Source organism: Salvia miltiorrhiza, chromosome 6 (assembly GCF_028751815.1).
Source record: "Salvia miltiorrhiza cultivar Shanhuang (shh) chromosome 6, IMPLAD_Smil_shh, whole genome shotgun sequence".
NCBI lineage: Eukaryota > Viridiplantae > Streptophyta > Magnoliopsida > Lamiales > Lamiaceae > Salvia > Salvia miltiorrhiza.
This window is the reverse complement of record NC_080392.1, coordinates 23,917,660-23,932,095: the sequence shown is the minus strand read 5'-3', so window position 1 is coordinate 23,932,095 and position 14,436 is coordinate 23,917,660.

Below are 14,436 nucleotides of genomic sequence, written 5' to 3'. Positions count from 1 at the left end.
CAAAAGATCAAGTGTGGGGGGGTTGTTTAGCCCTATTTTGTAATGAATTTGTGGGTGTTGACGCCTTATATTGACTTTTATTTTGGTCTCTTTCACTCTAGAGTTGATTGATTTGAGCTTTTGTGCTAATTTTGTTGTCTCAGGATTTTATGCTCAAATTGATTGATATGTGGACAAAACTAAAGTCAGAATTTTGTTGAATGGTCTGAAGAAGAATCGAAGTTCGTCTCGATACGAGTTCGTAGGCGAAAACGGATCTAAAATCCGACTTGAAACGAGGGAGAACGGACCAAAACAAAAACGCTGCGCAGTGCAGTCTGCGAAAGGCATACACGGCGGCGCCGTCCGACGGCGGCCGCCGTCCCTGGGCTCGACAGTTATGTTTTTGCCATTTAAAAGCCCATTTTTAGGGTTTTTCTTCACACCTTCGAACACAGCAGCCTCTAGGGCGAATTTCCACAATTTTCTATGGTTTTTGGAGTTTCTAAATATCTACTTTAACTTTTGGAATCATTGGATCGCTTTTGATGTCAATCAACATTCACCGGATTAGTTTTCTCGGATCACTACGTTTTTGTAAGAACTCACTTTAATTTCTTAGTTTTTTGAATCCTTGGTTATTTGAATTCCTTCGTTGATGCTTTTGATGAATGAGATGATTTGAGATTGTTGTTATTGATTCTTGATAAATTACGTGAATCGTTGCTTCGTTAATGTTGCCTACTGATTTCTCTTAGTGATGAATGTTTAGTACTTTCTTTTATGGTGATTTAAGCTTTCTTGATATTGAATTGATGCTTGATTTAGTTTCATGCCTAGGTAGTGATTAATCGTTGTTGATTCATGAGTTATGTTCATTTGGTTAGAGTGCTTGATTGAAACCCTAGTTAATATGCTTAATGTTCAATCACGTCGTTCCTAGTTATTATATCTCTACTGCTTTAGTTGTTGTTTATTGTTTCCTTTCATTTACGTCTTGGTGATAGAGTGTGAGACAGTGCCAGACCCAACTACCCGATTAGAGTGTTTAGGTTTCTTTTCCGTTTGAGTGAGTAATACAATTAAAGCCCTGCTAAGCCTTCCGTGTGAGACGACTTGAGTCACCTTACCGCCCTAGGACGACCTCGTATAAATTCGAGTCCATCCGCTAGGTGTTTTTGGATGAGTCATTGTTAATAACTATTAGCCTAGTGACTCATTCTAGACTCAACTCAAGACTTCTAATTCCGAGCTTTAACCTACAAGCCAAAGCTCTGATACCAATCTGTCGCAGCCCGCCCTGGCTAGGGATAGCTAGGCCGAGTGATCCACGACTAGGGACGGGGTTAAAGAAGAAGGGGAAGAAAGGGGCGCCATTTAAAACCGTAAAACTTACTCATTTTAATAAGACTCATCATTTATTACTCATTAATGCAAAATAAAACAGTCTAACGAAAGACAACGTAAGACTCAAATTAAGCATTAAAGAAAGATGACATAAAACTTAAATAATACATTAATCAAGTTATTACATCAACAAAAACATCATCTTAAACTTTAAGTACGACATAAGTACTGAAAGTATTCTGCAGCGGAAAAGTAGCTAGACATATGTATGAAGACATATTCTAGACAGGTTACATATTTATTAACAACCCCGTAACACTGCTCCTTGCGGCACCATCATCACACCGGCTCAACCTGCACATTTTTAGAAAAACATATGCATGGCTGAGTACAAAAGCACCCAGTGAACACATGCCAAAACATCACATCTCATGCTTTATAAAGCTATAAATTGTCATTGCCATACTTTAAACAAAGCATAAGGGGATTTATCTAAAGCCTTATGTTTGCTAAATTCATTTTCGTTTCTCAAAGTTGACTGGCCAGTCTATGTTTTCAAGTAAGTACCATATCTGTTAACTTATGTACTGAGAGGGAGGCCTCCCTCTGCAGCACTGCAATCGGCCAACCTGGAAGCTGACTCACGATCACGGTGTACACTAATTCTACCTCGCGTAGAACCGATATCATTTCTCATACAGATAGATAACATACTAAAATCTCCAATATTTGGCAATACAATAACTTCAAAATATATTTTCAGTTCATGCTTTGAAAGGAAAATAACATCAATACAATTAACATCCAATTAGTCATACATCATACATCATACATCAATACATCATACATCATACATCAATATCAAACGCGTAAACATCTTGATTTTAGCGTAGAAAAGCCCACCTCGTTGCGTCTATGCAAACACGTAACGTCACTCTCTCTCTCAAGTCGTCACTTCCAAACAAACCTTCATTGTTATGAAGAATCGATAAGAAGAAGAAACATTAAACAGAAAACTAACTTCCTATACTTAAGCTCAAATAGGGAAATAAAACTTAACACTTAAAGCTGACTTGGCAGTCAGAGCTGAACTCGTCAGCCAGAGCTGACTCGCAAGCCAGAGAAATCACCTGCCAGAGAAATCGCCCGCCAGAGAAATCACCTGCCAGAGAAATCGTCTGCCAGAGAAATCGCCTGCCAGAGAAATCGCCTGCCAGAGAAATCACCTGCCAGAGAAATCGTCTGCCAAAGAAATCGCCTGCCAGAGAAATCACCTGCCAGAGAAATCGTCTGCCAGAGAAATCGCCTGCAAGAGAAATCGACTGCCAGAGCAGCGAAGTCCTCCAGAGCTAACCTCCAGAGCTGACTCAACATCACAACAGCTGCCAGAGCTGATGATAAACATGCATTTTTAGCTCTTGGTGTGTCATTTTTTATGCATAGTTGTGAGGATTTTGTGTGTTTGATGGTCTATTTGAGCATATATTCGTTTATGGTCAAGCATTTGTTACTTGCTTGTGTTTGAACGAATTTTCAGAAATAATGAAGCAGAATTTGGAAGAATTGGATGAAATACAAGTTGTAGTTCGTCTCGATAGCAGTTCGCGAGCACAAACGGTTCGTAAATTGGAGTTCGGACGAGGGAGAACGAGCTAAAAAAAAATCACTGCGCAAGGCCGCGCGAGGTCGTGCGGTCCAGGCGCCCGGCCGCGCGACCCGGCCGCGCGACGATGGCAGAAGTTGCTGGACTGCTCACGCGGGCACGGCGTGCGGGCGCGCGAGCAGGCCTCGCGAGCTCGCGCGGTCCAGCCATGCGGCAGCGCGACCCGGCCGCGCGAGACGCCGTTTTCTCGCCCAAAAGTCCATTTTTCACCCTTTTACGCGATTTTTGGGGTATTTTTGAGTCCTACTTGACCTAGGACATATAAATACTCCCCAAGAACTTATTCTAAAAACCTTTATCATCTTTTATCATATTTTTACTTTTCCTGAGAGCTGAGAGAAACGGAGAACGGAGCGAGAGCAAGAACTGAAGATTCTCAACTATACTACGGTTTTATTGTTGAATGATTATTTATATTTTTGAGAATTGTATTCTAGTTCATATGTCTATGTGTGGCTAGAATTCCTTTTTCCCAGGGTTTAGGGAGTAGACATGATTTGAATTTCTGACTGTTTGATTCAATTAATTGAGATTGTTTTTCCTTTTTATGTTTTTGTTACAATTGTTTGCTTTATTGATTGGCCACCAATTTAGCATAATCATAGGTTTTAATTTGAGATCGGGAGATGATAATTATTACCTGAACTAAGAACATAGAACACATATATTTAATTCTAAAGGGAATTGATATTTGTGAGGGCGTTAATCCTAGGAACTTTTAGGAGTTGCATGTTAGAAGTGCGATCCGGGGACGGTAGCCTTGCATGTAATCAACGGTTTGTAAGCCCCGGGAGTGGGTATGAACTAGCTTTAAGATTGCCTTAGGAATCATCTTATTAATTGAATTGAACATGTTAGTTAGGAGAATCTGTTGAAACCTTTGCCTTGGGAAATCTTCTATTATCTGTTTCTCTGTTTCACAGCTTGATTTATTTTGTTTCCAGTATTTATTTATTTTTTTAGTTTTAAAAACAAAACTCTTAATTTCGTTTGTCCAGATAGAGTAGAATAATTTAGGATAGGAATTGGTTAAATCAGTCTCTGTGGAATACGACATTGCTTGCTACTGTACACAATTGCACCCGTACACTTGCGGCGTGTTAAATAAATTAGCAAACAAGTTTTTTGGCGCCGTTGCCGGGGACTGATTTTTATCAGTACTATCTGTTGATTGTTCGAGACTAATCTCGATTTTATTTCTGTTTATTTAAATTCTGTTCTTTATTTTTTTCCTGTGGTCCTGATTTTTGGTTCTGAAGTTTGCTAGGTAGTTCTATGGCTACCGCAGAAGAAGTCCGTGCTCTCAAGGAGCAACTGCAACGTTTGATTGAGTCACAGGAAAACCATGATGCTCAGAAGCAGCCTCCCATCAATGAGGCGTTCACCCCGCAGTATCAGTACTATGAGCCTCCAAGAGTCAACGCGAATAATTTCGAGCTTAAGACTGGTTTGATCACGATGGTGCAGCAAAACCAGTATGGAGGCAAAGCTGTTGAAGATCCCAATGCGCATCTGGCGCAATTCCTGGAGCTGTGCAGCACTGTTAAGATGAATGGAGTCCCTGATGACATTATACGACTCCGCCTTTTCCCATTCTCACTCAGGGATAAGGCAAAGTCGTGGTATCAAACTCTACAGCTGGGAGCCAATCCAGTATGGGGGGACCTGGCAGATCTTTTCCTGCGGAAGTTCCATCCTCCCGGGCTCACATTGAAGTTAAAGATGGAGATTCTCCAATTCCAACAGTTCGATGGAGAGACACTAGCAGAGACATGGAAGAGATACCAGGAGAAGTTGAGGAAGTGCCCGTCCCATGGCTTTGATGAGGGGACTCTGGTGGTCATGTTTTATAACGCATGTGGAGAGCGCACCAGGATGTTCATGAATACAGCTGCAGAGGGCTCATTGCTCAAGAAAGGGAGTTCTGAAGCTATGGAGATCATTGAGAGCATGGCCACCACGAGCTATCAATGGCCATCCGAGAGAATTCACTTGAAGAAAGTTGCTGCTACCTCCAGTTCGGACCCTATGGCGTTGATTTTGACTCAGCTGACAGAGATGAACTCAAAAATCAATGCTATGACTGTTGGCAATTCTGAGCCAGCTGTAGAGATCCCGACAGGCGTAGAAGACGTCAACTACATTAATGGCAGAAACTACGGGAACTTTCAGCACGGGCAACAGAGCGAGTATAATAATGGACAACAGCTTCATCATGGAGGGTGTGATCCACACCCAAATTTGGCGTATGGGAATCCCAACAATGCAATTCAACCGCCACCAGGCTTCTCTGTCACCAATGGAGTCATCAATGAGGAGAAGAAGCCTAATTTGGAAGAGCTGCTGATGAAATTTATCTCTAAGTCCGACGAGAGGATGGAAAGGCTAGAGTCCAATGCCGTTGTTGTGGGGACTCAAATAAAGATGTTCGAGACCCAATTGGGTCAAATAGCCACCGCCGTCAACAAACTCCAACAGTCGGGAAATGTCATAAACCATGCCAAGGTGAACCCAAAGGAGCAGTGCATGGCCATTGGAGTAAAGAGTGAAGTCACCTCTGAAGGCAGCCATGGTTCTCATGAGATGGAGAAAGAAGAGCTCTCGTGGAGAATCCATGAGGAAGGCCGACGACTTCCACCTCATCTGCGTCCTCCTGGGTGGATGCCGTTTCCCCAGCGTCATTTTAAGATGGTTGATCTGCCGAGCGGGACTACACAGGAAAGGGCCATGACGGCAAAAAATGAGAGTGCACAGCTGATTGAAGAAAGAGCTGAGGAGGTCACTGTTGAGGTTTCTGGCAGAAAGAAGGATGAAAAGCAGAAAGCTACTTCGCCAGCAACTGTGACTACACCTTTCCCTCAGCGCCATAAGAAAGAGAGGGTGCATGAGCAGTTCTCCAAGTTCTTAGAGATCTTCAGGAAAGTGCAAATTAATATCCCATTGGTGGAAGCACTGCAGGAGATGCCGCAATATGCTAAATTCCTGAAAGACATTATCTCGAGGAAGAAGAGGCTGGGAGAGTTGGAGACGGTGAATCTCAATGAAGAATGCAGCGCAATCTTGCAGAGGAAGCTTCCGGCGAAGGTCAAAGATCCGGGCAACTTCACACTTTCCTGCATTATTGGTGGCCAGCATTTCGGAAGGTCACTCTGCGATCTGGGGGCGAGTATAAACATCATGCCTTTATCTGTTTTCCAGCAACTGGCGATTGGAGAGTTAAAGCCGACATCAATGAGGCTGCAGATGGCGGACAGGTCGGTCACCTATCCTCGTGGAGTTGTGGAGAACGTGCTAGTGAAGGTGGGGGATTTTATTTTCCCTGCCGATTTTGTGGTTCTAGACATTGAAGATGACAACAAAATCCCGCTGATTTTGGGGCACCCGTTCCTTGCAACGAGAAGAGCTTTAATTGATGTTGAGAAATGAGAGCTCACATTGCGAGTTCATGATGAGAGCCAAACCTTCTATGTCTATGAACCATACCGCATCCACAAGGATGAGGTGCCCAAGAAAGCAAAGGATCCGGGCAAGGTAAGTGTTGATGTTTTTAAAATATTTGATGAGGATCAGTTTTCTTGGCAGGACCCAGGTGATCAGAATTCGCAGGAATGGAGCATGGATGGCAAGAGTGGAGCATGGAACAACCGATCACAACACTGCTTGTACCAGCCTCCTTGAAGAGTTTGCTGTTTTGTCGAGCTAACGACGTTAAAAATAGTGCTTATTGGGAGGTAACCCAATTTTTGGTTAGTTCGTTTCTTTTCGTTTGTTAGTTTTTTTTGTGTGCCCCACAAATCCTTTTTAAACTTATTCTCATTGGCGGTGAATAAGTTTGGGGGGATGTGTCTTTGTGGGTGCATTGTTTCTTTTTAGTTGTTCTTGTTTGTTTTGTTGTTGAGTTCGTTAGTCTTGCTTTGGTGGTTTCTCTGTGATGATACCTTGGTAGATGTGAGTAGTGTAGAGATTGGTTAGATAACTGGCTCATGATGATTTCTACTTTAAACTTGTGAAATTGCATGCGTTTGTGTTGATATTGTTGTGATTGAGCATGAATGATGAATGATAAGCATGGTCTCTATGTGTTTGCAATCAATGAAATAAGCTGTGAGATTTGAGCCTTGACTGTCATTATTTTTATAGTCTTATTTCTTATTCTTGGGTGATTGTTCGAGCTTGCATGTGTCTCACTAGAACTTATCTTGGTTTCTCCCTCGAGGTCACATAGTGTGCTTAATAACTTTGAGATGATAGAAGGCCGTCTTTGCTAGCTTATATATCCCATTTTTGTCCTATTACTATTTATGATCCTAGTTCGCCCCTTTGAGCCTTTTATTTTCCATTTCATTTGGTTTAACCGTGGGTGGGAGCTTGGAGATTATTGTGATGGGGTTGTTGGTTTGTGGAGATGCGTGATTATGGTTTATGAACTTTGATCTTGATTGGAAAAAATCCTAGTATCCTGACTTGTTTCAAAAAAAAAAAAAGAAAGAAAGAAAAGAAAAGAAAAGAAAAGAAAAGAAAAAAAAAAGAGATGCATAGGATGCTTTAGAAAGTCATAATGTCATGAGGAATAATTGATGAGTTGTGATGATTTTGTATTGAAAATTTTGGTTTTATGGGAGGTGGAGAATTGTGCTGAGTAAGAATGCTATAAGGTTGGTGATTGTGCTACATTGTGAGTATTTATTAGTCACTTAGCCAAATATATCCTACCCTACCAAAGAGCCTACATTACAACCCTCAATAAAGACCTTTTTGATCTTGGTTATAGGAGCACACATTTAGTGGTGGAGAGGTGAGGCGATTGACAAGCTTATGGATGAGTACTTGTTTAGCTTGAACTGAGCATATACACATCCTTTTTGATTGATACACTTGAGAGTTGAGAGTTCTTATTTTCTTTATCCTTTTGGTGAGGATTGCAATTCATTGAGACCATAATTTGAATTTGTCATGATTGTGATATCTTGATAATAGGAGATACAAATGCATGTTGATAATTTTGTTGATTCATTCTTGGTTCATCTTTGTTTTGTCCGAGGACGGACAATAGTTCAAGTTTGGGGGGTTGATAAACATGCATTTTTACCTCTTGGTGTGTCATTTTTGATGCATAGTTGTGAGGATTTTGTGTGTTTGATGGTCTATTTGAGCTTATATTCGTTTATGGTCAAGAACTTGTTACTTGCTTGTGTTTGAACGAATTTTCAGAAATAATGAAGCCGAATTTGGAATAATTGGATGAAATACAAGTTGTATCTCGTCTCGATAGAAGTTCGTGAGTGCAAACGGTTTGTAAATCAGAGTTCGGACGAGGGAGAACGAGCCAAAACAAAATCACTGCGCAAGGCCGCGCGAGGTCGCGCGGTCCAGGCGCGCGGCCGCGCGACGATGGCAGAAGTTGCTGGACTGCTCACGCGGGCACGGCGCGCGGGCGCGCGAGCAGGCCGTGCGAGCTCGCGCGGTCCAGCCATATGGCAGCGCGACCCGGCCGCGCGAGACGCCGTTTTCTCGCCCAAAAGTCCGTTTTTCACCCTTTTACGCGATTTTTGGGGTATTTTTGAGTCCTACTTGACCTAGGGCATATAAATACTCCCCAAGAACTTATTCTAAAAACCTTTATCATCTTTATCATATTTTTACTTTTCCTGAGAGCTGAGAGAGACGGAGAACGGAGCGAGAGCAAGAACTGAAGATTCTCAACTATACTACGGTTTTATTGTTGAATGATTATTTATATTTTTTAGAATTGTATTCTAGTTCATGTGTCTATGTGTGGCTAGAATTCCTTTTTCCCAGGGTTTAGGGAGTAGACATGATTTGAATTTCTGACTGTTTGATTCAATTAATTGAGATTGTTTTTCCTTTTTATGTTTTTGTTACAATTGTTTGCTTTATTGATTGGCCACCAATTTAGCATAATCATAGGTTTTAATTTGAGATCGGGAGATGATAATTATTACCTGAACTAAGAACATAGAACACATATATTTAATTCTAAAGGGAATTGATATTTGTGAGGGCGTTAATCCTAGGAACTTTTAGGAGTTGCATGTTAGAAGTGCGATCCGGGGACGGTAGCCTTGCATGTAATCAACGGTTTGTATGCCACGGGAGTGGGTATGAACTAGCTTTGAGATTGCCTTAGGAATCATCTTATTAATTGAATTGAACATGTTAGTTAGGAGAATCTGTTGAAACCTTTGCCTTGAGAAATCTTCTCTTATCTGTTTCTCTGTTTCACAGCTTGATTTATTTTGTTTCCAGTATTTATTTATTTTTTTAGTTTTAAAAACAAAACTCTTAATTTCGTTTGTCCAGATAGAGTAGAATAATTTAGGATAAGAATTGGTTAAATCAGTCTCTGTGGAATACGACCTTGCTTGCTACTGTACACAATTGCACCCGTACACTTGCGGCGTGTTAAATAAATTAGCGAACAGCTGACTATGCTTGGCAGAGCTGGATTTCATGCACCAAACTCAACAAAAACAACACTCATCATACTCTGCAACTCAAAAAAAAAAAAAAAACTACTCATGCTTGTATCTCGATCTAACACTCCTCAAAACCTTATACTTAACTTATCATGCTCAACCTCAACTTAGAACACAAAACTCAAGAAAACCCTAACATGCATTTCTAAGTTCACGCACAGTGCATTCATTCTACAACCTACTACTTAACATGCTTGGTAAAAACAAAGTTAAACAACAAAGAACAAACCTAGCATGCTCCTAAAACACAAACACAAGTTACATCGATTAACAAAAATCGAAGAACAAGTGACGACGACGAAGAACATAGCCGGGCTGCCCTCTTGGGTTCCCTTACTATGGTTCGAACCAACCTTAACTCCTTCATTAAACATGCTAATCATCTACCCAAGAACAACATACTAAAAACTCACGACGATCCGTCGTCGTTTCAAAATAAAGTCGAGAATCGACGTTTTTCGACGTCGACGAAAATCGAAAAGAAAACCATCAAAACGTAGGTTGAGATGTTACCTACGTAGATACGTGCTCGAAAAGATGATCGGCGCTCGTCTCGGTGCTCGAAACGGAGCTCAAAAGCTTGAAGCTAGAAGCTTCAATGGGGTGGTGTGTGTTCTTGGTGTTGTGTGTGTGTTTGGCGTGAAAGTGATGGTTGTGGGGCTGACCCACAGCCGCCTTTTATAGAAGGGGGAAAGCCTTTGGGCGGTTGGGGAGGGGGGGTGGTCTAGGTAGGGTAGTCCTAGATATTTAGGATATTAATCCCACTTAGTCGTTAAATATCTCGTTTTAACGACTAATTATTCGTACTCTTCGTTACTCGCCCTCTCGTCTCCCACTCACTTTCATCACACTCGTAATTCCATATAAATATAGAAAACGTATGTTCGTTCCCGAAATTCTGACAAACGAGCTCGGTTCGTTTATCGAGAAATTCTGGTTTACTATTCACTCGTCGTCCAAAAATAAAAACTTTCGTCGTTGGACTCGTATCGAAAAACTAAGATTATTTCTCGACGACGTGCACGTAAGATTTTTGAAAATCGACAAAAAGACGAAATAGCAGTATTTACTATTCATCGTCAAAAGTCTAAAATTTCAAAAACGTTTAAACGGACTCAGATTTAAATTTCGAGTTCATCGTTCTCATTCAAATAATTATCTCTAATTATTCAAACACTCGAACTCAATTACGGATATAAAATCCCACATCATTCTCACATCAATAAAAGAACATCTCAACATCACTTCATCAAAAACTAGAACTTTATATAACACATCGCATCATTACACGAAATAAATCAAACAAGGGATCGAATCCTTAAATACTCAAACTTAAGCAAATAAACATGTCATCGGAACCCTGAGTATCACAAGAGTGAAGCCGAGAGGAAAGCTTGAAGACATCTTTGTGAAGGTTGACAAGCTCGTCTTCCCTACGTATTTCTTGGTCCTCGATATTCCTGAAGATGCAAATCCGTCGTTGATTCTTGGTCGATCATTCTTAGCTACGGGACGAGCTATGATAGATGTGCCGAATGGAAGCGTTATCTTTCACGCAGCTGATGCGCATGAGTCCTCTGTCTATGTTCGTATTAGGTGGTCTGTCACGCCCGCTGCGTTTGATGTTCATTGAGGCCATGAGGTATCGTCGAGCTCTAGACGTTAAATTAAGCACTTGTTGGGAGGTAACCCAACTGTTTTTTTATTTGTTTTCCGTTCGTTTAGTTTCTTTTTGTTTCTTTGTTTTCTTCGTTTCAGGGTATTAGTGCAGCGTTGAACTTGAAAGATGCGGGAACTCGCGCCTTGTTCATACCACCACCATGGAGCATGTGTTTCTGTGAGTAGTGACACACATATCATCATCCTTCCAAACTTATTTTCGAACTTATGTTCTGTAATAAGTTTGGGGGAGGGGGGTGAGAGTAGATATGTGTCTCACTTTTATCTTTTTGTTGGGTTTATTGTTTTATCCTGCTTGGTTGGTGATGTGTGTTTGTTTTGTTTTTGAGTTGATTATTGCTCCATTAGATTTCTGGTGAGATGCCAATGATGATTTATGTGAAAAAAAAATGAATTTGATTTTCTTTGATGATTTGAGCATAATTGGAACTAATTTGCATAATTCTAGAGTGATTTTAACCTTGACTTTTGGACGTTGAATAAACCTGTGAGATTTTGAGCCATAACTGTTTATCATACATAGTTTATTTTTTTGTTGTGAGTTTTGTCATGCATGTCGTGATCTTCTAGAACTTGCCATGGTTTCTGTGTCGAGGTTGCTGTTGTTCCCAGGATTAGGAGATGATTTTAGGCCATCTTTTGTTAGCCACATTATTATCCCAAACACTATCCTTGACGAAAAAATTAACCTTTGTTCTCCACTTTGAGCTTATTTAGCTTTTATTCTCTAGCCGGATGATAGGGGGTGATGAAGTTTATGGGGGTCCTTGTGTGGTGATTTGTAGTGGGTTGATTGAAAAGAATGGATGCTATTGTGTTACTATTTATTCTTATAAGCTCTAGAAAAGTTGTGAAAAAAGAAAAGAAAAAAAAAGTATAAAGTCGAGTGTTTATTGAGAAATTTGTTAGAAAATCGACTTTGTGTGTTGGAAATAAATGGAGAGCATAAAAGAGTGTTTAGTTCTATTTTGTGATGATTAAATCCCTTGAGTTGTGTGATTATGGTGGCATAGTTGGGAGGAAGATGAAATTTATTCCATACTTAATTTGTGAAGTTATAAGGTTGGTGTTCTTAATCTATTTGAGTCACTTAGCCTATATTTTCCTACCTTAACCAATGTCCCTACATTATAACCCAAGAAAAAAGACTTTTTTGATCTTAGTCCTGACACACTTTTAGCGATGGAGATTGTAGACGATTGGCAAGCTTATGGTAAGTGATCTATATTGCATTAAATTCGATGAGAGCATACACGTCCTATATATTCCATCAAATTGAGAGTTGAGTGATACACATACCTTGTGAGATTCAATTGTTTGGAATGTCAAGGTTGATTTTGCTATAGGTTGTGTTTATTGGTGAATTTTGTGCTTAATTATTGAGGATTTGAGAATTATATCATTCTTTATCTTTCGGAGGCATCGATGAGCTAGATTTCTTACCCATTCGTGTTATTGATTGTGTTCTTCTCATTATTCGAGGATAAATAATGGCTTAAGTTTGGGGGAGTTGATAACACTCATGTTTCCATGGTTTTTAGTGTTCATATGATGTCAATTTTAAAGGGAATTGATTGTTGGATGATTGTTTTGTGCTTAATTTGCTTTAGCTTGTGAAACATGATTCTTACTCGAATTTTGAAGGAAATTGCAGGTTTATTGAGTTCGAATTTGGAAAACTTGTCTGAAATATAAGTTGTAGATCGTCTCGATACGAGTTCGTGAGCGCAAACGGATCATAAATTGGAGTTCAGACGAAAACGTTATGACCAAAATAAGAAAGTCGCGTGCAGTAGCGAAACGGTGGCGACCTCGCGGCAACCGCCGTCTGTAGAAGAAAATTTGTGAAGACGGCGGCGACCGGGCGGCGACCGCTGGGCAGCCCATCGAGTTTTCGGTGCTAGCGGCGACCGCGCGGTGAGCGCCGTCCGATCGCCGCCAGACCGCCGCGCCTCCGTATTTTTACGTTTTTATGCGTTTTTCAAGTTTTTTTCGAGCTCAAACTCTGTATTTTACCCTGGTACTATAAATAGGTCTTCTTTTGACTTATTTTGAGTTCCCAACTTTATTTTTCAGTTCTCAGACTTAATTTTTCAGTTTTATAGCTTTAAAATTTTATTGCTTTCCAGTTTTCAAGGCTTGGATCATAATTGAAGATTCAAGCCGCTACAATTGTTATTATTCGGTTTTTATATAATTCAGTTCTTCCAATTGCATTCTTATTAATTATGTTTATGTTTTATTTCATTATGTCTGGCTAGTTTCGTTTAGCTGATTCTAGGGTTTGTGAATAGTTGATTGAATTTATGTGATTTATTTGTTAATACCTTTGTGCCTTCCAGTTTATGATTCATAATTCTTGGTGCTTGTTTTCTTGTGAATTATCTAATCAATAGTTTGCCTGTGTAGCTATTCGGTTTGAGACCTAGCGGAGATAACTGTTTCGCGGATTCAGGAATATATGATATGATTTTAACCATGAGACCTAGCGGAGATAGGTGGATCATAGAGAGCTATTCTTAGGAGCTATTGGGAGTTAGTAGATTTTCTTGAGACCTAGCAGAGATAGAGAATATACTAATCTACGATCGTTGCTGCTCTAGCGAGAGTGATTGATTAATTAAGTGATCTCTCATCATAACTGGATTAAACTGGTACATAGGATTAATAGATTAATTGCGTAGATTTAGTTAATGAATTTACTGTTGGATTTGTATACTGAAAGCAAGAACGTTTTATGCTTGTATACAATTTTTCCTAAGTTTACTATTTTAATCTCCTATCTGATTGTGTTCATGATTGCATATGTATGTCCTTTGTCTCTATATAAGTAGATTATATGGTGTGTTGTAGATCACAGAAGACCATATAATTGGAATAACCTTAAGAGATATAAACTGATCACAGCCGAGATGACTCTAGGACGAGTCGTTGGTTTAGGCTGTAGTATAGATGGAAGGAGTTTGTCTTGACTACTTGTCTATACTTGTACGTCATAACGTATTGATAGGACTACAGTGAGATGTATTCTTCTCTCTGACTTAAGTGAAGAATCAAGATCTCGGTGACTTAATAGAATCTTAATACTAATAAGATTTCAAATATATATGTTGATTCAATAATAAAGTTTGAGTGGTACTGCTTAAGGATTACAAAGATATTAATTAATTTAAGCTGTCAGAGCTCTAATTAATTAATGGATGTCGGATATTTTAAATACGGAGATTTAATAAGTCTAAATACAAGCCCCGACTCATCACCGGCAATAAA